This window comes from Neopelma chrysocephalum, unplaced genomic scaffold, assembly GCF_003984885.1.
Source record: "Neopelma chrysocephalum unplaced genomic scaffold, ASM398488v2 Primary Assembly neopelma1_42b, whole genome shotgun sequence".
Taxonomy (NCBI): Eukaryota; Metazoa; Chordata; class Aves; order Passeriformes; family Pipridae; genus Neopelma; species Neopelma chrysocephalum.
The window spans coordinates 7,061,809-7,086,117 of record NW_020897701.1 but is presented as its reverse complement, the minus strand read 5'-3'; the positions used below and the strand labels follow the sequence as shown (position 1 = coordinate 7,086,117).

Below are 24,309 nucleotides of genomic sequence, written 5' to 3'. Positions count from 1 at the left end.
CGGCAATTAAGCTCCATGCAACCACTTGCTTGCTCCCCATCAGTGGGATGGGGGAAAGAATCAAAAAGTAAAAGCGAGAAAACTCATGGGTTGAGATAAAAACATTTCATAGAATGGTTTGGGTTGGAAAGGACCTTAAAGATCATCTAGTTCCAACCCCCTGCCATGGGGAGGGACACCTTCCACTAGATCAGGTTGCTCAGAGCCCCATCCAACCTGGCTTTGAACATGCAGCACAAATGCAAAGGAGAGCTGGATTGTAGGTTGTTTGATGAGGAAGTGATAAAAGCAGTTCTAGGTCCCAGCAGGCCGAAATCTCGTTCAAAAGAATATAACAAAAGGTGATGACATTTAACAGGTAAAGCTAAAGCTGAATGCAAGGAAGCAAAACAAGGAATTCATTCGCCACTTCTCACAGGTAGGCAGGTGTTCAGCCATACCCAGGAAAGCATGGCTCCATCACATGTCACAGTTATTTGGGAAGACAAACATGATCACTCTGAATGACCCCCACTTCCTTCTTCTTTCCCCAGCTTTATAGGCTGACCATGATGCCATATGGTATGGGACATTCCTTGGGTCATTTGCAGTCAGCTGTCCTGGCTGTGTATCCACTTAATCCCAGAATATTCTGAGTTAGAAGGGACCCACAGGGATCACCAATACCAACTCTTAAGGGAATGGCCCATATGGGGATCAAGTCCACAACCTTGGCATTATTAGCACCATGCTCTAACCAACCCAGCTGACCTCAGGGTACCTTCCCGAGTCCTTGTGCATCCCCAGTCTCCTTGCTGGTGGGGTGGGGTGAGGAACAGAAAAGGCCTTGAGACTTTGTGTAAGCACCGTTCAGCAGTAATGAAAACATCCCTGAGTTGTCAACACCATTCTCGTACTAAATGCAAAACACAGCACTGTACCAGCTACTAAGAAGAAAATTAATTCTATTCCAGCCTAAACCAGGACACTCCACATCTTCCCTCGGCTAAGAGGAAGGCAATTCCCCAGAAGAGGTTTCATCTCCACCATCAGGAATGTTCTCAGTTCTGGCTGCTCATGCAAAGAAAGATGTTCCAAAATATCATTAAATCAAAGCTAATCAGCTGGCTCCCTGTTTGTCTCAAGACACTGTTCAGACTTCTTTATTTAAAACCCCACATAGATTTGGCTTAATCTGCTTCGCAATTCTTTCCTTTCCTATTCCTCCACTTACCTAATAATGCTTTTTCTTTGTCATTTCCCATGCCCTTCCAACACAGCCTTCCTGTAAGTTTTCACCTCATCTCACCATTGATTTTCAAGCCCTGTCTGAGGATGCATTCCTTTTCTCCTCTGTGTCTTAATTTCTCTCTTTGAAAAGCAAGATCTATTTCAGCTCTGCTGCCTCTGTGAAGACAGGGAACAACACAAGTGTGCTACAGCCACACTTGTGTCCTAGCCAATGAGGGCATTCCTTACAGGATAAATTGAGATGCCACAACACAGTCATTCTCCTCTGAAGCTTTATATGCTCCTCGGGTGGTCTTGTGCTGGACTCTCCACACAAGCCCAGATTTTAAAAATTGCAAGTTGCTTTTGATGCTACATTGCTTAGATCTCACGTTGAATATGATAAATCATTCCCATTCCTTAGTCCTAATTATTTTCCCTCCTATATTGCAAAAAAATAAGCTAGTATTACCATAAAATACGAAATCCCCAGAACTGTATTTAGTATTTCTTAATTTTCCTGCCCTTCCCCCACCCACACTCGGACGTTGAACCTCCTTTGTAAGCAGTCATGGATTTCTATCATCTGAGGATCAGAGTGCTGTGCATCCATCAAGAAGGGTAAAATATTCACAGGAAGAGACTACAATATGAGGAAGAGGTCCAGAATGCATAATATGTGTCAGAGGAACAGATGTACACAGAAAATAAAAGTTCTGCAAACTGCAATAAAAATTTCCTCCATTACAAGAACTGTGCATTTTTCCATGGCTGTCATAGATTTCACAGAACCACTGAAATCCAGACATTTTCAGAAATCCCATGAAATCTACCTTTTCACCTGAATCCACATGAAATTGGAATTTTTCCGTAAGAGCCCCTATAAAATAGGCATATTTTCTTAGAACACCCCTTGAAATTATATAGAAAATTGCAGCTTTTTTAGCCTAGCCTCTCATTGCACATCTTAAAACTACAACCTCAGCTATTGACTTTTTGCATTTCTTCCTTTCAGAATAATAGATTATGCAAAAATACAACAGGAATGAAAATACTCTCCTATAGGAAAGAAACTAGAAGCCCTCATAAATGTTTTATAATTAGCACAGAAAGTTTCAATTTATACACAGTGAATTTTTACCAGCTCAAGAGTAATCTCAATTGAACATTCTTCTTTTGACTACAATTGACATCATGGAAACTGTTATGTACAAAAATATGCACAAGTTTCTAATGATACTCCTTACTTCACTTCTTTTAGGGAAGCAGGTAAAGGATGAATCTACCATTGTGGCACTTGACCAACACTGAAGAACTGCAAGTGAGAAAGTGCCACCACAAATGAGCCACAAACAAGAACTTCAGGAGGTAAATACAGTACAGTCAATTTATTCTTTAAACATACTATTCGCTAAAATAAAATCTTCATCTCTAACAAAGAGGAGCAGATGCTGTGGCATAAGCATTCATTAAGTTCCCCGAGTGACAGCTGAGCTATTTGTTCTAGTTTAAATAAGTCAATACAACATCTCAAACCCCACCTTACACGAGTTGGTCAGCAGGCATCCCAAATCACAACCCAGGTCAGGTCCTATTATTGCAGTTAGTTAAATTCACACTTCAGCAAAACTACTGTCCAAGTAAGAAAAATCGAGGTTCTTTCCATAGTCTCCAATTAAGCCTTGATCAGGGAGCAACACAACAATTGATGATAGCAGGATTCAACTCTGGCAGTTGACCCAAACTCAAGGCATCTCATGGAAGGCAAAAATAAACAGTTTAGGAGAATTGGTAGTGCTGCTGAGAAACTTCTACAGGACACAGATGCCAGTGCAGACAAGGAACAGAAGACACAGTAGCTAGAAGATAATGGCCCAAAAAGAGCAAATTATAATGCCTTAAATAAATCAGATGTCTTCGGATTGATTGGGCACAATGAATTTCAACTCATGATTCTTACATGGCCACTTGCTCACTCTCTGAATCACTAGACAGTCACCTCTGAGAATGCAGGAAAGAGCAAACAGAATATCTAGCTCTACAAAGAGGGGGAGAAAGAACTAAGGAGTTACAAGTCAGTCAATTTGTCTTCAACCCTCAGAAAACACCAGAACAAGTAATCAAACTATTTGTAAGTGTCTAGAAGATAACACAGAAATGAATAGCAGCTAGTATGGATTTCTAGAGAATAAACCCTGTCAAATCAATGTAATTTCCTTCTGCCATATGGGAACAGGCCTTGTAGCAGAAGCAGAGCAGGAGATGTCACGTTTCTTGATTCAGTAAAGCTTTTGGTGCTGTCTCAAATGTCACTCATATGCACACTAAGAAAACATGGTCTGAACAAAATTGCAAGAAGGTACAAAAGTGGTTGGACATAATGTGTAGAGAAAGTTATCACTTGCCCATAGTCAACGTAAGACATCCAGGAGGACAAGAGGATTAAAAAACACTGCTGTGGATATTACTCTGTTTAGTATTTGATAAATCATCTGGCCACGTCCACAGGTTTCAGCTGAGATAGAGTTGATTTTCCTCACAGTGGCTAGTGGAGGGCTATGTTTTGGATTTGTGCTGAACACAGGGTTGATAATACAGAGATGTTTTTGTTCCTGCTGAGCAGGGCTTACACAGAGCCAAGGCCTTTTCTGCTCTTTGTACTGCCACACTGGCAAGGAAGTTGGGGATGTGTGGGAGACTGGGAGGAGGCACAGCCAGGACAGGTGACCCCAACTGACCAAAGGGATATTCCAGACCATATGACATCATGCTCAGTGTATCCCAACCCAAGAGTTTTTTAGCTTTTACCCTTCCAATTCTCCCCCCAATCCTGCTGGAAGGGGAGTGAGTAAGCAGCTGCGTGAGGCTTGGTTGCTGGCTGGGGTTAAACCATGACATCATGAAGCAGTACACTTACTGTTCTTGAAGACTGTACAAACGGAATGCACAGGACAACTGCAAGTATGAAGGCTCAGAGTTTGAAGAGATGTGGACAAATAACATCAAGGTGTCAAGAAAAGGGCTGAAATTTAATGGCAGATGGAGAGGAGAAGAGTGCAAGGCAGAGATGGTCTAATTGGAGAGTCCCAGAAGAAAACAATGGAAGCGACCAGAGGTCCAGAAAATGTGTCCAGGGGAAAAGATTTGAAAAACTTTGGGGTCTTCAGAGAAAAGAATTCTTGAGAGGGCAATTTTAAGGCTTTGAATGCATAAAAGCTTGTCACACACAGGTTCTTGCATGTTAGAAAGTTTGAAGAATAACAGCTTTATTTTGCAGCAAGATGGATGCAGGTCAGACATTACAGAAAAACATTTATAATGAAGATAGTGAAGCATTAGGAAAGAGCCTGGGAAAACTATGGAATCTGGAATCTCTATCACCAGATGTTTTTAAGAACAGCCTAGAAAAAAATTCCACAATGAATGACATAAATATAACCAATCCTGCAGAAGGGGGACTTCTTGAGGTCCCTTCCAGCCCTATTTTTCTAAATGCCAAATGTCCTTCTATGTTTTAAGGCCTCAAAACACAGTGTATATAAATATACAAGTAATTCAATTGACTTCAAAGCAAGTATACATGGGATTTAAGAATGTGTGTGTATATATATATATAAAACTTGCCAGATCAGAGAAGCCAAAGGAAGTATCTTGCAAAAGTAGCTGCATTTGTTTAAACTGCCCTATATACATATCAGCATTATATTTAAAATCTGGTTTCCTGGATTTCAATGACTGTCTGTAGGAGAACACCATGGATTTGTGCTACAGCCTTTTAAGCAACTGTTCATTAGCATGAACCTTGTAATACAGTGTCTGTATTCACTGAAGCTGGCTGGGGACGGGGAAAAGAAAAAAAAAGAAGAAGAAACAGGCAAAAAAGGTCCAAATAACATGCTGAGAATGGCAGTATTTTCTACTCATAACAGTACTTTTTTTTTTTTTTTTTGGTAAGCCAGGTTGCAGACAGACAGTCTCAATATGTAGTATCTATAACGTTACGGACACTAGATTATAAACATGTACAGAAAAGGGGAAAGCTTCTTCAAATGTCTCTCACACCTCCTTCCATATGCTATCACCAAATGTTTTATTGTATGCCAATTTTCAGCAGATATCATTGGAAACAATATTTATTTAGCACAAAATTCAGTAAGACTTGCTATAAATTATTAACCATCCTCCTCCACTGTCTCTACCATATTTCTACTTTTTTTAGGGAGGAACGGTGTGTGTGAGTCTCACCCATCAGGTCCAAACAACATCAAGTTGTTCCACTGTGCAGGATAAGTGCAGTTCAATGCTAATTCATTTGACCATTGCATTGGAGTTGAGACCGGCACATATGTTACAGAAGACTGAAGGATACTTTGGTATGCCTTAAGAATTCGTTGGGCAGGAAAAACATATTACAGACTGAGCCCTTCCCTTGCCCTGGCTGTAACCATTGCCCTTGACCTGTTAACCATTTATTTTGTCCTTGATTCACACAATAAATCCACAAGGGCGTGTAGTGACAGGACAAGGGGGAATGGCCTCAAACTGATGAAGGGTAGGTTTAGATTAGATATAAGGAAGAAATTCTTCACTATGAGGGTGGCGAGTCACTGGAACAGGTTGCCCAGAGAAGCTTTGGATGCCCAGTCCCTGGAAAGGTTCAAGGCCTGGTTGGATGGGGCTTTGAGCAACCTGGTCTAGTGGAAAGTGTCCCTGTCCACGGTGGAAACTAGATGATCTTTAAGGTCCCTTCCAACCCAAGCCATTCTATGAAATTACACCCCCTAGCAACAACACATCCCTTTCTAAACAAACACCTGATTAAAGACAAGGCACTTCTCTGATCTCTGTAGCCCTATGCAAACCAGCTCTCTTGGATAAGGAGAGAAGTGGATTTTCAGAGTATGGGATCCTATAAATATACACATACAAGGAATACCTCCAACACTGCCTCCTCCAGCAGGCTGAACTCTTTAGTACTGTTAGAACCAAAGACACCAACATGCTGCTCCAGATTAGCAAGGATATCTCACAGCCAAAAGTCACATCACCTAAGACTGTGAAAGGAAAATGTGAAGTCTGGAACTGCATCTGGAAACAGGCAGGCAGCCACCAGGGTTGCTGAAATACTGCTCTTGTGTATAGAGAAATTCCTGTAAAAACAGAAAAATCAATGCGTTTTCGAAGTTTTTTTCAGGTAGAGGTTAAGACAAGTTTCCCAGGAAACCATGAATTCCCATAAAGGCAGGAAGAATCTCAACTGCAAAGAACAACAAGCTGATTCAGGCACAAATAGAGTGCAAATGAAACAGGACATGGAGAAAAAACCCCTGCCTGCATCCAGCTCTGCCAGGTCCCACACAAACCACCAGTTAGTTCCTTCTACCGGGTCTACCAGCAGCTTCAACTTGGCTTCTCAATTCCCAGGAGGGGAAAACAAACAAACATAAAAAAAATCTCCCCAACTCCCCCAAATGCAGAAAAAATCTTCAACACTTTTTTGTCAGGTTTATCTTCATCTGAAAATACTGACTGCGAAATGTGCAGCCCCACACAAAATGCCTTCTGCCACTCGTGTCCCCCTCTTAAAAGATCTGGCAAATACTTAAATGCTTGTGCTTGTGCCCTGACATAAGAATTTCTTGTTTGCTTCTAGAAATGATTTAAGGGTTTGCTATCCGTTTTGGAGCAGTGTACTTTTAACATATTTTATTATTATGACTTACAGTCAAGATGCAGAAACAGAACAGCTCACAGAACTATCATTTAAATCATGATACTTCACGTTTCACACAGCTAATACAATCTTTTGACCTACCAATCCAAATAACGTTTAAAAGCTTGAATGGCAAGAGGCTGGCTGCTTAGGGCTGCTGATACAGAAAGTCCCTGTATAAATCACAATATCACAGAAGTCACGAAAACTGTGATTTTTGGTGTCAGCTGTGAAAATATTCCATCTGGTTTCTGTCTTGTAGAAAAATGTTTAAAATCTGTCTAAGTACAGGAAGTTTATTTTTGCTTCCTCAGTACAGCAGAAGTAAGCAGTGTAAAACTGGTGAATAGTACCTCAGAGTTCTGATATTTCTCCAGGTGCTTGTGAAATTTCCAAAACAACATTTTGGGTTTCATTCAGACATCCAACCACACTATTGAATTTCACACCCTTAATCCAGACTGAGCAACCTATCAAGTGCATTTCTAATAGTTACACTTGAAAATATAACAAAAGCAATAATAGGCCCCATAATATCAATTATCTAAAGCCAACTCTGGCAGCATATTCTGGGCAGAGGGTGGTGTTGGGAATACGTATACATCAATATGCATTTGCTTCCCTTATATGTTAGATCCCTACTAGTAGTAAGCCACTACTAAAGCCAGTCAATCCACATGAACATCTACTTGCAGATTCTGGAGTTTAGGTAGCCAGTTTCAGAAGGCTGGGGCCCTGACTCTCTTTATGTAGCTCTTGACAGGGACTGATTTTATGCTTTCATGTTATTTCTCTTTTTCATTTAGGTCATTCATCTATTTAATGGAAACTGTATAGAAAAATTATTATAAAAAATGACACGAGAGATATATTACTATTTAAATCCCCATCACTACCATTACCCCATCCCAGCCAGTGTGACATTCAGCAAAGAATTTTATTTATACTGTGTCACCTCCTCAAGATCCCCAGCAACTGGAATCTCTGTTAGTATTAGTTAGATCCAGTATAAAAAAAGAACAAGAAGCCAACATGAGCAGGAAAGAAAAAGCAGTGGAGCAAGAAAAATTCAAGTTTTCCAAGGACTAGGCTTTTCAAAGGTACTTAGAATGGACTCAGAGCTATTTTCAAAGGAGCTGAAAAAAGACCAGTGCCCAACAGGATTTAGCTTGCTTACCCCCTTTCGTTTCCCCTCCACCAAAAGCCTCCCTTTCTCTGGCACCCCAGCAAAGGCTTTATGCATGTGGTCAGGTGGAGGGGTCATTTCATAGCTCACAGCAGTGGCATTTGGATGGAAGAGCTTGATAACCCCTTCTAGGCCAAACACCTGTGAGGGGACTGTCTGGGATCAAGAGGAACTTTTGAAAGAGTTGATAATTTAACAAAAAAATAAATGACCTAGTTACCTAGTTACCTAAGCCTTGCCAGTCCTGGTTCCTGCATCATAGCAAGACCTTTAAAATAAAGTATAAAATCCCTCCTCTTCAATCTTCAATGCCTCCCAGAGGAAAAACTCATTGTCACACACATTTTAATCCATGGATAGAGGTGCTGCTCCTGCAGCTCAGTACAGCCGATAATTCTCCTGTTTCCAATACTCTGTTATCTGGCTGTCTTTTTCCACACCTCCACCCACTCTAGCCAGTGCTTTGTTCTCCAGGGGATTGTTTTTGTGGAGGGCAAAGAGTGACTGGAGTAGGCAGGAAGCACCTACCACAGTTTCTTTTCTTTTCCAGGTGGCTCCCAGGTTTTTTTCCTTTCCTACTGCACTTTCTGTGCAGGGGAAACACAGGTAAAGAGGCCTTTAAAAGATAGTAGGGAACTGCCGTGGTGATTTCAAGATGGAGCATGCAATTGCTATTTTTGATTGTGTTAACCCAGGCATAATTATGTAATTATCCACAAAAATTTAGTCAGAGTTTTGCATATCTAAATCATTAACTTTAACAATTGACAGGCTGCTTTGATTAGTATTTTCACAGTCTAGCATAGCATACATTTGTCAGCTTTCCTATGATTAGTTGCAATTTGGAATTTGTTTATGCAAAATGTTTTTATTGCTTGTTTGGGGGGGAGGAAAAAAAAGGAGGGTAGAGAAGACATGTTTATCTTGTCAGGAGATCCTACAGAACTTACTAGGGATGCTGTAAATGTATTTTTGCTGTGCTTTAATGTCATTAATTTGGTGAACTGATACAGCAAATGTTGGCTTGTATTTGTTAATGGGAACATGAACTCTAGGTGAGCACCTTTTGCCATACGTCTTTGATTTTTTTAATCAAAATTTCAGTAAATGAATTCAGAAGCACCTAGCACTTTATGCAACACCATTATTGCTTTCCAGAAACAACAACTGGTGCACCAGGCAATCAGCGTAAACATTTTAAAATGCTGCTTGTGTCAAATACTATAACGCCAGCTCAGCCTTTTCATTCAGCATTGTAATCAATATCATAATTTAAGATGCAAGTTTGTTAAGCTAAGCAATAATAAATGATTCCATCCCGCACCTGCTAGTGGATCGGTTTCTGTGTTAAGCACTCTCTGAAAGAGAAATCCGAAAGCCACACAGTTCATCCTTCACAAAGCAAACCCTACTATAGCAGAATTGTGTTGACATGAGGTACCCCAATGACTGGGAAGTACTGTGGTGTGGAGTCTGGTTACCCAAGGGAGATAAAGTGATGGAAAAGTTCTCACTTTCTTACTCTGATTCCCAACTAACGGTCACATGTGACAAAATGCATCTTAAAACAGTGTAAATACTATTTCTAGACATTTTGACTGGATTAGTGCCACCATTTTTCAGTGGCTGGTGGGCACAGCTTTTTCTCTGCCTGGGGAGTTCAGGTAAGATCACAGCTCTTGCCTCGCACCACAGTTTAGAATCCCACATCTTGAAGCACTAGTAGGTTTTGTGTTATCCTCTTTCATACAAATCACTAAAACAACTGGGTAAACTCACTTCTTTTTTGAAAATTCTCCCATCCAGTAGCCTCCACCTGACCAGTCCATCAACATTTACACTATTTCTCAGAGAGGCAAGGGAAGCATGCTTTGACTTCATAACCAATGACAGATTATGATTTACAACTTCATCTGCTCCATGGTAGCTGCAGTTTGGTAATTACAGTTTAAACTTGCCCACTTTCTATATGATCCTCAGAGACCACTGAGATAGGCACAGCATAAATCCTGGCTTTGCAGATCCTACATCTGTCTAATAACCTCACCTAGTCAGGCTTCAGTTTTCTCCATCAGAAGCGGAGGTCTGCTTCAGAGACTCATGAACAATAAATGTGAAAGACACATCAGATGGATAATTTTTTTTTATCCCTAAATCATTTCTTATATATAAAAGCTATCACGCTCTCATTAGTAGATTGTCTGAGTCCCATCATCCAATGGTCTCTGCTCAGGCACCTGATGCTTGTTTTTAAAATCTCGCTTCCTAGGTATAGCTGACTGCTGGTATATTCACTGCATCAGCTCTCAAAAGGCTTGCTCACTGTTTGGAATTCATGGGGAGCAGCCCCGTCTGTCTTCGTAGGAATTTTGGCTGTACGACTGAGTACATGAAAATCAGGGAAGCCAGAAAAAAAGAATGATCTGTTACCTGAGTTTCTTTCACCATTTGAAATCCACTGAAAGGGAGCCATCTTTGTAGCACAAGCTTTTGGCAACTTCTCTCTCCAGAGCCTATCATCAGTCCCAAGCTTGCAATCTTTTATTCTTCTAATTTTAATTGGTAGCTCCTGCCTAGAAACCAGTTGGGAATTGAATTGCCTGTGTGTTCCCTATGCTCCAGAGCAATTGCCTGTATATTCCATGTGCCTCCAAGCAGTTGCCACCCTGCTCCTCATTCTTCCTAGTAAATGCCAGTAATCTGTGCACTGGTGTGTAAAACTTACAGTACTTGATTACGTCAGGAAGAAGAACAGCACAAAATGTGGTGTATGCTGCTATTTTCACCTTACCTTAGTATACACACTCTGCCCCAGCCTTTGGCCTCAGTGCTGTGAGAGCTGTGAGAGCAGCTCTTCTGGAGGGAGGGGAAACATCTCCAGATGACCTGCTTCTAGATTTGCACCAGCTTATGGATGGTCCAAAGGAATTTCCCGGAGTTCTTCTTTCTATTCCCCATTTCTCATCTGTCCATCCTGCTAACACTGACATTAAGACAGCTTTGCACTGCTTTCATCCTTACACCAGGATTAACATCCCACAGAGTGTTTGCTACTGCAGAGTCACTGTTTCCCCACGAAGCTGAATAGGTCTCAGGTTCTGCCTGAAAGGGAGCAATACAGCACTACTGCCCTATCACCTCTTCTCCCTGAGCCAGGTAAAGGCAGAAGTAGGCTAGGCTGGGTGGCAGGGATGAATAGAAGCCATTAATTAAATAGCTCCTCTGTCCCTTTTAGAGCCACTTGTTTATGGACCCCATTTCAAGATGAGTTGTTTGTCCTGCATTAAGCGGGATGAGTTAGCACAAGAGAGAAATGGGTATAGGAAGGAAGGATAGCAAATTTGACTCTTCTATGATGTGCTCTTGCTACAAGCACAACTTCCAAGCAAATTAAAAGAAAGATCAGTGACTCACTTGCTCCAAGATTAGACCAAGAGAGAAGAAAATGTTACTCTCCAAATTGCCAATCTGTGCAGAGCTCCTGTCAAAGCTCCCATTACACATCACTCTGGACTGAGCCTGCAGGCCAGGCAAGCCATGCAGAATCAAAAGGAGATTTCTAATGTTTGATTATCAGGAGATGCACAAAATCCAAATTAAAATAGACTGCGTTAAGTACTTGTTCAGAGACTGATCGCCATATCGGAGTCTCTGTGCATCAGACACTTTTGCAGCCAAAATCAGAAAAGTTACCCGGAGCTCTTCAGCGTTTTTCTGGGTCATGAGGATACTTTCATCTTCTCCTCACTCCTTTGCATTCTTCTCTACATGCTGCATTTTTCTGTGACTACTCCAACAGCTTATCCCTTCAGTGGACAATGGAAAAGCTACAGATATCATCCATCTGGACGTCTCTAAGGCCTTTGACACAGTCCTCCACAACGTTCTCCTCTCTAAACTGGAGATACAGATTTGATGGGTAGACTATTCAATGGGTAAGGAATTAGCTGAATGGTCATACTCAAAGAGTTGCAGTAAATGGCTCAATGTCTGGATGGAGATTGATGACAAGTGGTGCCCTCAGGGGTCCATACTGGGACCAGTACTGTTTAACATCACTAATGACATAGACAAAGAGATTGAGTGCACCTTCAACAAGTTTGCCCACGACACAAAGCTGAGTGGTGTGGCTGACACACCTGAGGAATGGGATGCCATTCAGCGGGACCTGGACAAGATGGATAAGTGGACCCATGGGAATCTCATGCAATTTAACAAGGCCTAGTTTAAGGTCCTGCATGTGGCTCAGAGCAATGCCAAGCACAAATACAAGCTGGGCAGAGAATGGATTGAGAGCACCCCTGAGGAGAAAGACTTGGGAATGCTGGTTGATGAGAAACGTAACAAGGGAATGAGTACTGGCAGCCCACAAATCCAACCATATCCTGGGCTGCATCTAAAGGAGCGTGGCCAGCAGGTTGAGCAAAGTGATTTTGCCCCTCTAATCCCGTCTGGTGAGACCCCACCTGGAGTGCTGTATCCAGGAGTACAGGAAAGACATGGCCTTGCTGGAGGGAACCCAGAGTAGGGCCATCAAAATGATCAGATGGCTGGAGCACCTCTCCTGTGAAGACACACTGAGAGAGTTGGGAATGTTCAGCCTGGAAAAGGGAAGGCTCTGGGGAAAACTTATAGCAGCCTTCCAGTGCCTAAAGGATGCTTATAAGAAAGATGGAGACAGACTTTTTAATAGGGCCTGTAGCGATAGACAAGGGGGAATGCTTTTCAATCAAAAAAGTTTAGATACAGACTAGATATATTAAAAAATAAAAATAAAATTTACTGTGAGGATGGTGAAAACACTGGAACAGGTTTGCCCAGAGAAGTTGTAAATGCCTCATCCTTGGAAACATTCAAGGTCAGGTTAGGTGTGGCTCTGAGCAACCTGATATAGGTGAAGATGACTCTGCTTATTATAGGGGGGTTGATCTATATGGCCTTCAAAGGCCCCTTCCAACCCAAACCATTCTATGATTCACTTTTCTCACCTCTAATTGAGTTGCCTCCTGACCTATCCTCAGTTTCTATGACATTAGCCTCCCCATAATGCAACCATTTTTTGACCTGATGATGAGGCAGCCACACACTGCCTAGTCTTATTCAGTTTAGAAACTGCCTGTTTCAAATCCTATTCCATCCTTCTGACACCCAGAGCCTTCCTACTTTAGTGTACTAAGAAGGCCTCAGAAGCAGCAGTTCTCTGCAGAGTTCTTCTCCCTGAAATGCTAGCTTCATAACATTGTTAGTTGTATTTTCCTTTATCAAGCAGCTCCAAAGGGGAATCTATATTTAAACAAAGATACTGTCATAAAGAGATATCCTAATCAGACAGTAAATCTCAACTCTTAATGTAATCCGAAGCATCTAGAGCCATTCATTAACTGTTATTTCTAGTGAGAGTCAAAATACTTTCCCTTTAAAGAATTTGGTTGTGGGCTTGGTTTAGGTTCAACAGTGTATAAAGGTGGTAATTCTTCACTCTGTATCGAATTACTCAGTAGTCTCTTGAATAGGCTGGCATGGGTTTTGTGAATTACAGCTACTTCACCTCCCAGACTCCTTCCTTTTACAGAGTGAGGAGCTATTTCACCCTGCTTTGCAGAGCTCACTACCTCCCTGCATTCATCAGGATGAGGCGCCTTTCATTTCCTGCTGCTTCATCCCCCTTTGCGCAGAGAAGAGCATCTGGCATTTCTCTAGGTCTGCTGCTGTAATGTTCCTGCTGCTCCTCCCCGCAACATGAGTACAAGGGTTGCTGAGAAGAAGGGATGGTACAAAAACAGACTTACTTTCTTTCACCCATCTGCTTACCCAAGTAAAGGCTAAGAGCGGCTCTCCTGTTAGACTTAATTTCAGAGTGACTAGGACAGCTCTGGCATTAAATTTCATGATTCCTCTTCATTTTTGTGCAGTGTGTTGCACACTAAACTAATTCAAATTTAATATCCTTTTTTAGCCATTCTTTTTAAAGGCAAACAACTTCTTTATGAATTTCTCACTCCAATTTCCTCCTTCCTGACCCCCAAATTCCTGTTCAAGTACACTGCAGCAGAGTTAAAACCTGAAGTAAGACACCTTCACAAAAGGTCCTGAGGTGGACTGGTATGGTACAAAATATCATTCTGTCAGTAACGCTGTTCAGTAGTCATCCAATAGTTTCCATCAGTGGGAGTGCTTTATCTCAAGGAGAATCTGACCTCTGAAAGAGGTACATTGCCCATTTCTATGGGAAACATACATTGCATCCTATGAGCAAACTGATAGACTAACATCTGAACCACCAGCATGCCATAGCTGGAGAATCCAAATAGTGAGGGATTTACTTGGCATTGGCAGCCAAGCTGCCCTCAGATGAAGGAACACTGGGCTTTGAACCTTTCCTCCTAAGAGCCATGGCTGAATCTCCCAGTTTCTAACATACTGACAGAATTCTATGCTCTTTTCTCTTTCAGACATTTAAAAGGAATTGTGTTTTCTCTTCCATGAAATTTGGGAAAGGAGGGATATGTCTTTTCTTGCCAGCAGAAAAAGTGAGGGCTGTCAAGACACCTAAACCTGATCATCTTCAGTGCACTAGCAGGGCAGGGTTTTGCTGGGTGGTTGCAGTAACACTGTATAAAAACCACGTCAGAAGGAGCCATTTAAACCCATGTAAATCATGTTCACTGACGTATAACCACATCCATCACTCCTAAATGATATGCCAATCCAAAAAGTGGGGCACCAGATCCTTCCATCGTGCTCAAAATGAATACTAACTTATCCTCCTTGCATCTTCAGGGAGTTATACGCCTCTCCATTTAACACAGGTCATGGAATGTGACTCTCTGGTATTAAGCAGAGCCCACCACAGGACTGGGGCAGCAGTGTTTGCAACGTTGTTCAGATGTTCCTCACTTGACAGTGCCCTTCATTTATAGTTAACGATAATGTGACAGCCTATTCTCCCGGCATACCATCTAACCACACGCAAAATTCTGCATGTGCCTCAGACTGGAATCCTATTTTTATCAGAACAGACATGTGCACTGAGGCTTTAACCAACAGCTGAGACAGGGTTTTAGCGTGAGATTTTCAAACCTGTCTCAGGTATTTAGAAGCCCAAATTGCACTGAAAGACTAATTGAACTGTGCTTCTAAATCCCCCAGGTGCTACTGAAAATCTCTCCCTTAATAACTTGGAATCTCCTAAAGAATAAACCTCATCGAACTTAGATGGGTATGCAGATCCTAAGGTTAAGATTTTGAAAAACGCTCTGTACTGGCTTAACTTCCATTGACTTCAGTGGGAACAGAATTAAGTTGACATTGAGCCTTTTTGAAAATTCCCCTCCAGGTGTGTTTTCTCCCATTGAATTTGAATAATCTGTTAACTGCTGAGATTGCTTTTTGATTTATCAGTATGAAGAATTTTACAGGAGTTTTCCCCCTTAATTTTTAGTGAAATGAGACTCAAAAAACTGTAACATACTTCCATAAAGACTCTATCTGCTAAATCTGTAGAAGGAACTACGCTTATTTTCTGTATGTGTTTACTATTATTATTATCGTTATTATTATAATTATTTGTCCTTCAGCAGCAACACAGGAACTGAAACCACAGACATTATTGTGGGGGGTGCTGTGCATGGTCTGTTAAAATATTTGTACGATACACAAGCAAGCTGTCTAACTTAGTACTAATAGTCAGACTCCAGAGAAACCAAAGAATCATAATGAATATCCCCAGTAGGTGTAATTATACAGCAGCATTTCAGTTACTATTTCACCTCCTTGCAGACATTATCAGGAGACAGGGATTTCCTTCAACTCCCCTGAATATTTTAGTTTACCTTTTAAATTAGGCCTACATACAAGAATGAGTAAAGAGATTTTTTTTGAATGCTGGTGTGTCCCTCACTACAGTTTTGCAGGCTGCAGTCTGCTCTCTGAGATGCACAAAACATAAACTTTTAGGGGTACAAACCGTATTTGCTTTCAATTTGAATAATACATTAGGGCACCAACTTTGCTTCTGAGATGCAGGTTTTAACAATATGAATAAAAGGAAATAGACAGTAAGGAGCCCTCTATTTTGCAACAGCATCACTGAGGACAGACTCTCCATGGCCCAAATTCCTTTTGAGAAAAAATAGCTGCGCTAATACCGCTTGCAAACAGCACGATAACCACTCCTTTGTTCCCACCAAAGATACAACAGCAGAATCCTGTAAGAGAAGTCATCTGATATGTCAGCTCATTAAATTAGTCAGAATGGGTGAATGGGGAAGAGGAATATACCATTGTAAATGTATGTTAATTAACAAATGCTATAAGAGAGGCATTTAAATGTATGAAAATGAATATTAATGAGATGAAAACACCTAATTATTGTGCATCTAATGGTATTATCCAGAGCATCCAACAGAAAACACCTAATTGTCATGCATCTAAGGCAACAGTGCAAACCTTCAGACACAAAGATTCAGTGTACATATAGATCATGTTATGACATTAATTACAGACCTTGCAAAATATCTGCACTGAAACTTGAATTTGGAAGGATTTAAAGTTTTATCTATTTTTTTAAAAAAGTTAGATTTCACCTATTTCTTACATCATTCTTGCACTTCAAACCTACATTTCTTTGTAGTGCTTCTGAAACGTTACACTGAAGTACTTCAGCATTTCTGCCCGCACATCTCCATTTTGCAAGAATATCATCAGAAACGGTGGGCTGCAAACTGCCCTGTAATGAAGTTCTGAGGAATTTTTCATGAAATTACATGAAGCCAAACTCCATCTGGATGAAATTTCTTCCTTTGCAGACAGCTACCAAAGGAGAATCCTGAGTTAAAAATAGTGTGAATTCCTGGAATTAAAGACTGCTTCATAATACATATGCATTAGGAAGCTGAAATAAAATTATACAGGCCACTTGAATTCTATTATTTCCTAATTACTCAGTGGTTGGCTTTACAACTTTAATGTTCTTTTAATGTAAGTTTTTCAAGGTGTTTTTTTTTTCTATTGTAACTGCAGATAGAGAGCCAATCTCTTGATCCCAGCTAGAAGGACAGAAGGAGTTTTGCTTTACAGAGAAATTCCAAAGTGGTACAGCTATGCATGTATTCCCTGTCCAAGACTCTAGGGTGTATGCCAGGGACACATCCAGAGAAAGATATATTTTAATGACTACTCTCTGAATGGTATTTGGAGTCCCAACAAGACTAATATCATTCACAATGAAGTCTTAATCCTACCATCAAAGCAATTAATGAAACTAGACTGCAATAACTTAGTATTTGAGCCAGAATCGATTCCTGAAAGACAGCACTCTCCTCTTTCAAAACTGAGTCACTAATACGTATATAAGCACCAATGTGACAAGCACTTTAGATATACTCTGACATATATATTTACTGTCACTCAAAATGACTTACAATCCATCATATTTTATAAAATATTATATCTTATCCATGCTTCTAATTTTCTTACAAGACTAGAGTATGGAACTATATGAAAAATGTCCATGAAACGGAGCTACATGATTCTGGTAGATTTACCTTATTCACTAAGCTTTTTATCCTATCAGAGAAAGAAATTAAGTTAGTTTGTATGATTTACTTTTAATAAATCCATGCTGCCATCTATTTACTGCTCGTATTGCTGTAATTGCTTCCGAACTGATTGCTTTACTAATAACTCCAACAATGTGTTTGGTACTGAATTCAAGTTAAATGCACTTGTTTGAAATCATCAGATTGTCTCCTGTTCCCATTTGCAGGTAACTGCTGTTCACCTGAACAAACAAAAGTTTAAGTAACAGCATCCGTGTATTTTACACTTCTGCACGTGTTAAATTTCTCAGAGGGATTTCCCAGCCTCATACATACAAACCATCAAAGCGCTTCTGCTACCACAATTAGCAGAGGGTAGAACAAATCTGTCAGCAGTATTTTGCACTGCCTGGAATACAGTTGGAATTACTAACAGGAAAAAAAAAAAACAAAACAGTTTCCCAGCAGTTACAGTGGGTTGAGTAGCAATCTTCGAGTTACAGCTACTACAGGGAGGAGAGCCATGTTGTAGTGTCATGGTTAAGCTACAGGGGAAGTTGTATTAGCATCCAGTGTGTGGTACTAACTCAAGTTTTTGCCTGTACTCTCTGGCTGTGCAGACTTCAGTAAAAGGCACCAGTGTGCTTCAGTTAAGCCAGCTCAAGTTAAATATATTAATAGTAGTGTGCTTGCTTGCAAATAGCTACACTTCTCATTATTTTTCTCTCGTGTCTGTTTGAATCTAGAGCAATAAGTTGTATCAATATGGGTTGGTGCATTTCTTACACATGACTTTTTTGCAAGCAACCAGAGTAACCCTACAGTAAGGGCAAGGCCTCTTAAAAACTGAGAGCAAATCATTCATTTAGTGGACTGTAAAACTGCTCACTATACGGGGCAGAGACAGATGCCCTCAAAATTACAAACAACAATATCAGCTCTATCAAAACTAAAATTATGGATCCAGGGAAATTATCCATTTCGTACACAAGAAGCAGTCCTGAGTGGTGGTTAGCACTTTGACCTGAATGGAAGCCAGTCATAAGCTGTGGTAGTCCAGATTTTACAGAAGAAATTCGGTTCCTCGTTCCCCCACAGAGAGTAAAGAATCATAAATCACACCCTCTATAGAAAAACACACAGCAAATTCAATCTGACCAAACCAGAAATACACTTGTAAACATCTGATTCACACCGAAAAAAAAAAATTTACCCCTTTTCAGAAGGTTTACATAGTCAATATTAAACTGCTGAGCAGAAGAGCTGAAGATAGTGGTAGCCAGTAATGCAGACGAGATTGCTGTTAATTGTTAACATCTCCTGGGCTACGCTTCCTATGTCCCTGCACAGATGATGAATAAAATTATTTACCTATTCAAGTAATGAGAGCCATGCATTTTGATATCCACATACACAGTAACTCAGGCCTCCTCTGAGACCCCTACCTGTAATTAGGAACAGATGTAGGATCTTGTTCCTGAATTGATAAAAACAAATTTCAGCCCTACGATGATATATGGCTTAGTGGCACAGTTAATGGGAAGAATACCTCTGCAGAAGGATTCCCCTTTAGGCACTGGATCTAATCAGTTCCCCTCTGCTCAAGAACCCTACTACTTTAGATCCAGTGTTTTTCCACCGCTGATTTGGGACACTCACTAAAAGCATTCACCAGTGACATAGTAAGGGCATAGCAAGAAAGTGATAAGCAGCGTTCATATGGCTTCACCCCGATGAAGAAAACCACATATCTTACCCTTCAAAACCTCAGTAATTCTCAAACACTTCTCCACGATGGAGTCATTTAAAATTAAGTATACACAACATTATGTGCTTTCAGCAACAATTCTCACAGTTCAGCATGGGCAGCAGGGGAACACTCTTCAAATTATTTCATGAGCGAAACTCAAGATGACATTCAGCATAACATATTCTATTCTCCAAATGTCACACTACTGCAGGAAAACATGCCCACCACAAAGGTTTCATGAACTGAAAGTAGCTGCATTTCTTACTTTGCATCAGCTGGCTGAAATAACCCAAGAGGAATTAATAACCTGCCCATTATCTTGCTCTCATACATAGGTACCAATACCTATGTACTGGTCCAGCAGTAGTGAGTGCCCTGAAGGGAATTTGCTATCTATAGATGCTGCAGGCTGACCCTTCCTCAGTCAGATGCATCATTTGGACTACCCCATGTGTGCTTGTGCTAGCCCCACTGGATGCTCTGACAGCAACAAGACACAGAGGGTCTGTGGCTGGCTCAACCATTCACAGCACTAGGCCTGGAGAGCTTCAAAACAGCCGCTGTGCTCATTTTCCTCAAATGACAAGTAAAGCTGCCTTCTTTCATGTTCCTTTCTTGACCACTAAATGTCCCTCACTTGATTTACCCTCATCCAGCAAAGCTTGTAATTCCCACTGGCTATTGGCATAGGTGACTAGAATTATGCCTTGTGAAAACCTAGAAGAGCTGCAGCTCCTCAAGTCTGTAGAATAGAGACAGAAATTTGTATTTACTGAGGTCATCTCAGTACAAGGAAGTTTCACCGGTTTCATTTAAGGTCTGACTGAAACAATTCCAGTTAAACTGATGCAAATGCCTTCATACATCTTTATTTAAAGATGTTAAATGGGGGTTTACTTGATTTCAAACCTAATCCAAATCTAAAAGAAGCGACCAGATGAAATAAGACTGTCCATGCCACATTTTCCATCAGTTTAACTAAGCAGGCTTACCAGTAATCTTAGTGCAACTCCCTCATGTATACAAGGTCTGAAAATACATTCACTCTCCAGCATTACCCTGTTTCATGCCAGGAGAATTTGCAGCTGGAAGGGGCTCAGGGGAACTTCAATGCCTAGAAATAAAAGAATTGTTGGGGAAAATCATAGCTGCTGTGCTCACCAGCCCTCCATGGACATTGCCTAAATTACAGTAATTAATATAGGGGAATATTTCTGGGCTCCTCAGCAGTTTATAAATGTTACAAAAAAAGGAATGCTTTATATGTCCCCTGATGGGTTTTAAATGTTAATAAATGATGTGCAAGAAGGTATTTTACATCTCTCTATTTAATAGTGAGCTGACAGCTGCAATTATAGGCCAGTCTCTGACCCCGACAATCCTTCCAGGAATCTGAGGAGTAAATGGAGTAACTTTCTTCCAGAACAAGAGAGTGCATTGGGATGCTGACTCAGCATTTAAACATCCAGACACAGAACCAAGGCGAGACATCTCTGACACCCTGGGATTTCCCTTTCACTGCAGTACGCACTTGCCAGTCACTGGTACCTGCTTACTTTGTCACCAGAGACCCACTGCCACTCTTCCAGAGGTGGCAACAGCTCTTAATCTTACAGGTGCAGGAGAGTAAATGGAGCAACCAGCCAACTTGCTATATTGCTCCTCTGCTGTGGACTAGAAAAAGAGCTTGTCTGTAACTGGTACATCCAGGACAGCACAGGTAGACAGGGGTATCACATGAGTCACTGCATGCTCTTTCACTCTCTTTTTGGCACAAAATCTATTACCACTGAATCACTGCATCATTCTCACTAGTACGAGGTTTCTGTGGCTCCACACCTATCCTCACTACCATGGAAAGCCTAGGATGGGCACCCCTATCCTTTCAAAAGGTAGTAAAGTGACTGCTCAATAATGCATGCCCCAGCAGAAAGCCCCACTAGTTTTTATTAAGCCCAAGTTACTACTCTTCCCTTCTGCTCTGTCCAGCCCTCACCAGCAGAACACAGCCTCTGTGAAGTTTAAGGAAGTATGAAGCAATATTTTAGCTAGGTGTGTTTCAGGTTACGACCTTTGTTGCAAGGTTGTAGCGGAGGGAGAAGAATCCTCGCTTTGTGCCAAGGCCCTAAATCTGCTCACAACACTGTATTCCTGCACACCTGTATATTTTCACCTTCTATTTTGTCTTATCCAAAAATAATCTTTGGTCTTGATCCTTAAACTGGCTGTGTTCACAGTTGTACACAGTTGTGTACACATTCATTATCCCTTTTAACCATTGAGGCACTCCCTAAGGCAGCACACAGCTGTTTTGAGGCACTTCAGTCCATGCTATATGCGTTGCTTCGCTCCATAGGAACTGCAACCCAGTGACAACAAAAGGCAACTCCGACACTGAATGAAACCAAGCAGTAGCATCTTGCATTTCCACTACATCATCGCAAATACAGGGAAAGGGGTTTTACAATTCTATTAAAATCCAACAAGGTAGCATTTTTGCCAATGACAACCTCTTGGTTTCTTTTATTTTAGAAGGGCAGAAGTTTAAAGGATAATATATCTGATTTATTAGAAAAACTACATTTTTCATTATTTACCACCCCCTCTTTTTTTTTTTTTTACATGCAGGGTTGTAACTAATTTCTTTCCTCCTTCACTTTCTAGTGTAGGATTAGAACAGGGCTTGTTCAGCTATTACAATTATAGTTTTCTTTCAATGAGTGGTTTCACAAGTGCACCTCTGCAAAATTAGAAGAAATCTTGGGTGGAAAGAGCAAAGTTTTTTTCAGATTTGGACAGAATTAGGTTAACATTTTCACATCTTTAACATTTTTCACAGACAAACACCATTTAACATTTTTAATTTATATATTCCTTCTGTTTTGCACAAAGGTTTCTCAACTGTGCGTTATGAATGGGTCTTGTTTACTCCTGTTAAAAGTCTGGGTCTTTAGAACAGAATTTCTTGGACTAAGTTATAGCTATTCTTCAATTCCTGTCTGTATTTGGTTATACATTTCTTCTGGTTTGCATTAACTCATATATAAATGGCTATGACCACCCGTTCATTCTTCAGAACTTCACTGTTATTGATTAAAGCCGGGATCCCAGAGCTTTTGAACAACAAGGACCACATGCTACTACAGAGTTTTTCTTAGGCATCATGTTCATCTCATTCTTGATGGTATATGTCAAGCACATTCATATTAAGTCAAATAATATTGCTTTGGCTACTACTAGAGTCATTATTTACGATGAAGCATGGCAGTACATTATTGTATTTGTCTGTCTAGATATTATAATTGCCTGTTAATTAAATTTAGCTAATAAAACAGGGATAGAAGCAGGACTACCACATGGCTAGTCATGTCTCCATGGAACAATGGCTGTAGGTCCTGAAACTTAGCTTGAGAGTCAACAGCCACAAGAGTGTGGTAAAAGACTTCTGACCAGCGATACTAGAACTCAAGCAGAGACAGGTAGTAAAACCTGTGGCACCAGGAAGTACACCTATCTGGTTCTGGTGCCCTTCAAAGTCAAATTCCACAAGTGCTGGAAGCTACCCCCTCACAGGACCCCTCACTCAGCCCAATCTCTGAGAAGCAGCACTTACAGCCCTTGCTACTTTTATAGCTCTAATTCAAGGTGGGGGAAAATAATATTGTGCACAGCTCCTTGAAAGATTGCCAATCCCCGCAGTCAGGAGATGAGGTAATATGATAAGGAAGGCCAACAGCAGTTCAGAGAGCTGGATCTTCTTAGCCCTCATTATTGTGCAGCCTCATCTAACCACTTGCTGTTCTACTGTCAGCCACAGCCAACATTCAAGACCAAAGAACAGAGATTACACATCCCTTCTCAGTTGCAATCTATTTTTTATGCTACAGCACTTCAATGACATTCACAGGGTATGTCCTAAAAGCGTCTCACTCCTGTATAATCAAATCAGAGTCATTCAGCAATGGCTCATTTGCTGAAACATATAAACATTGCACATGTCTTGTATTTGAAAGAGTGGGATTTTTCTATAGGGAACAGCTATTTGCCACAGACTTGCCTGATTTGGCAACTTCTCTGATTATTAATAAACCATAATCCTTTCACATTTACAAAATACAGTGAAATAATACTTACTACCTTATGGGCTGCTGTGAGGCATAAATCACTAATTCTCCTGAAGTGTCCAGGGATCCTCCAAAGAATGCAATCTGAAAATAAAATTGTCATTGGTACATGTGGGGGTTTTACCATATTCATCTTCATTCTCCATTACACAAATTACTGATCTGGGGGTTTCGAGTTTGCTCTTGCATGAGAGCAAAAGCCCACCACTTTTTGGTATGCCTTAGGGATACCAGGAATCCCATTACTCTTAACAGTATTTCTGGTTTTTTACTCTTCCCTAAAACAATATGAAGGAACTTCATTTAAAAATAGAAGCCTCACTAGGCAAAGTAAGTTTGTGGACTTGTCAAACGCACAAAATTATGTAATTCCACAATATGAAAGACATAACAAGTGAATTTGCACATTCACAAAGCAGTATCAGGCACTGCTAGACACGCGTTGAAGGTGATCTGAACTATTCCTTGGACATAACTATTTCTTTCCATTGGATTTCAAGAGAATCCACAGTAACTAAGATCACTAGGTACATCACCAATATTAGGAATACGTACATTCCACAGATGCAACAGAAACTTTAGATTCAAACTTACTACGAACTAGACAGAGTGCCTTCAGACAAGTAGAATTCCCAAACTTTGCTCACTCATTATAAATCAGGAGGGCTAAGCTAGATTCCCATGTCTGCCACAAGACTTCAACATGACCCTGAGCTAACACTAGAAAAGGAATTTTCTGGCACACCAACCACAGGTAGGGAGCTTGAGTCACCTGGAAGTTTCCACTC

The 24,309-nt window shown here is 40.8% G+C and overlaps 1 long non-coding RNA gene across 1 annotated transcript in view; it reads right to left on the bottom strand.

Annotated features, from left to right (window-relative positions):
• The window catches only part of LOC113964669, a 70,574-nt gene extending 46,968 nt beyond the window's left edge, over positions 1–23,606 (bottom strand). The window contains exon 1 of the long non-coding RNA XR_003533253.1: positions 23,532–23,606. This is a non-coding gene — a long non-coding RNA (uncharacterized LOC113964669). The remainder of the gene's footprint in view (positions 1–23,531) is intronic.
• Between the last annotated feature and the right edge of the window lie 703 nt (positions 23,607–24,309).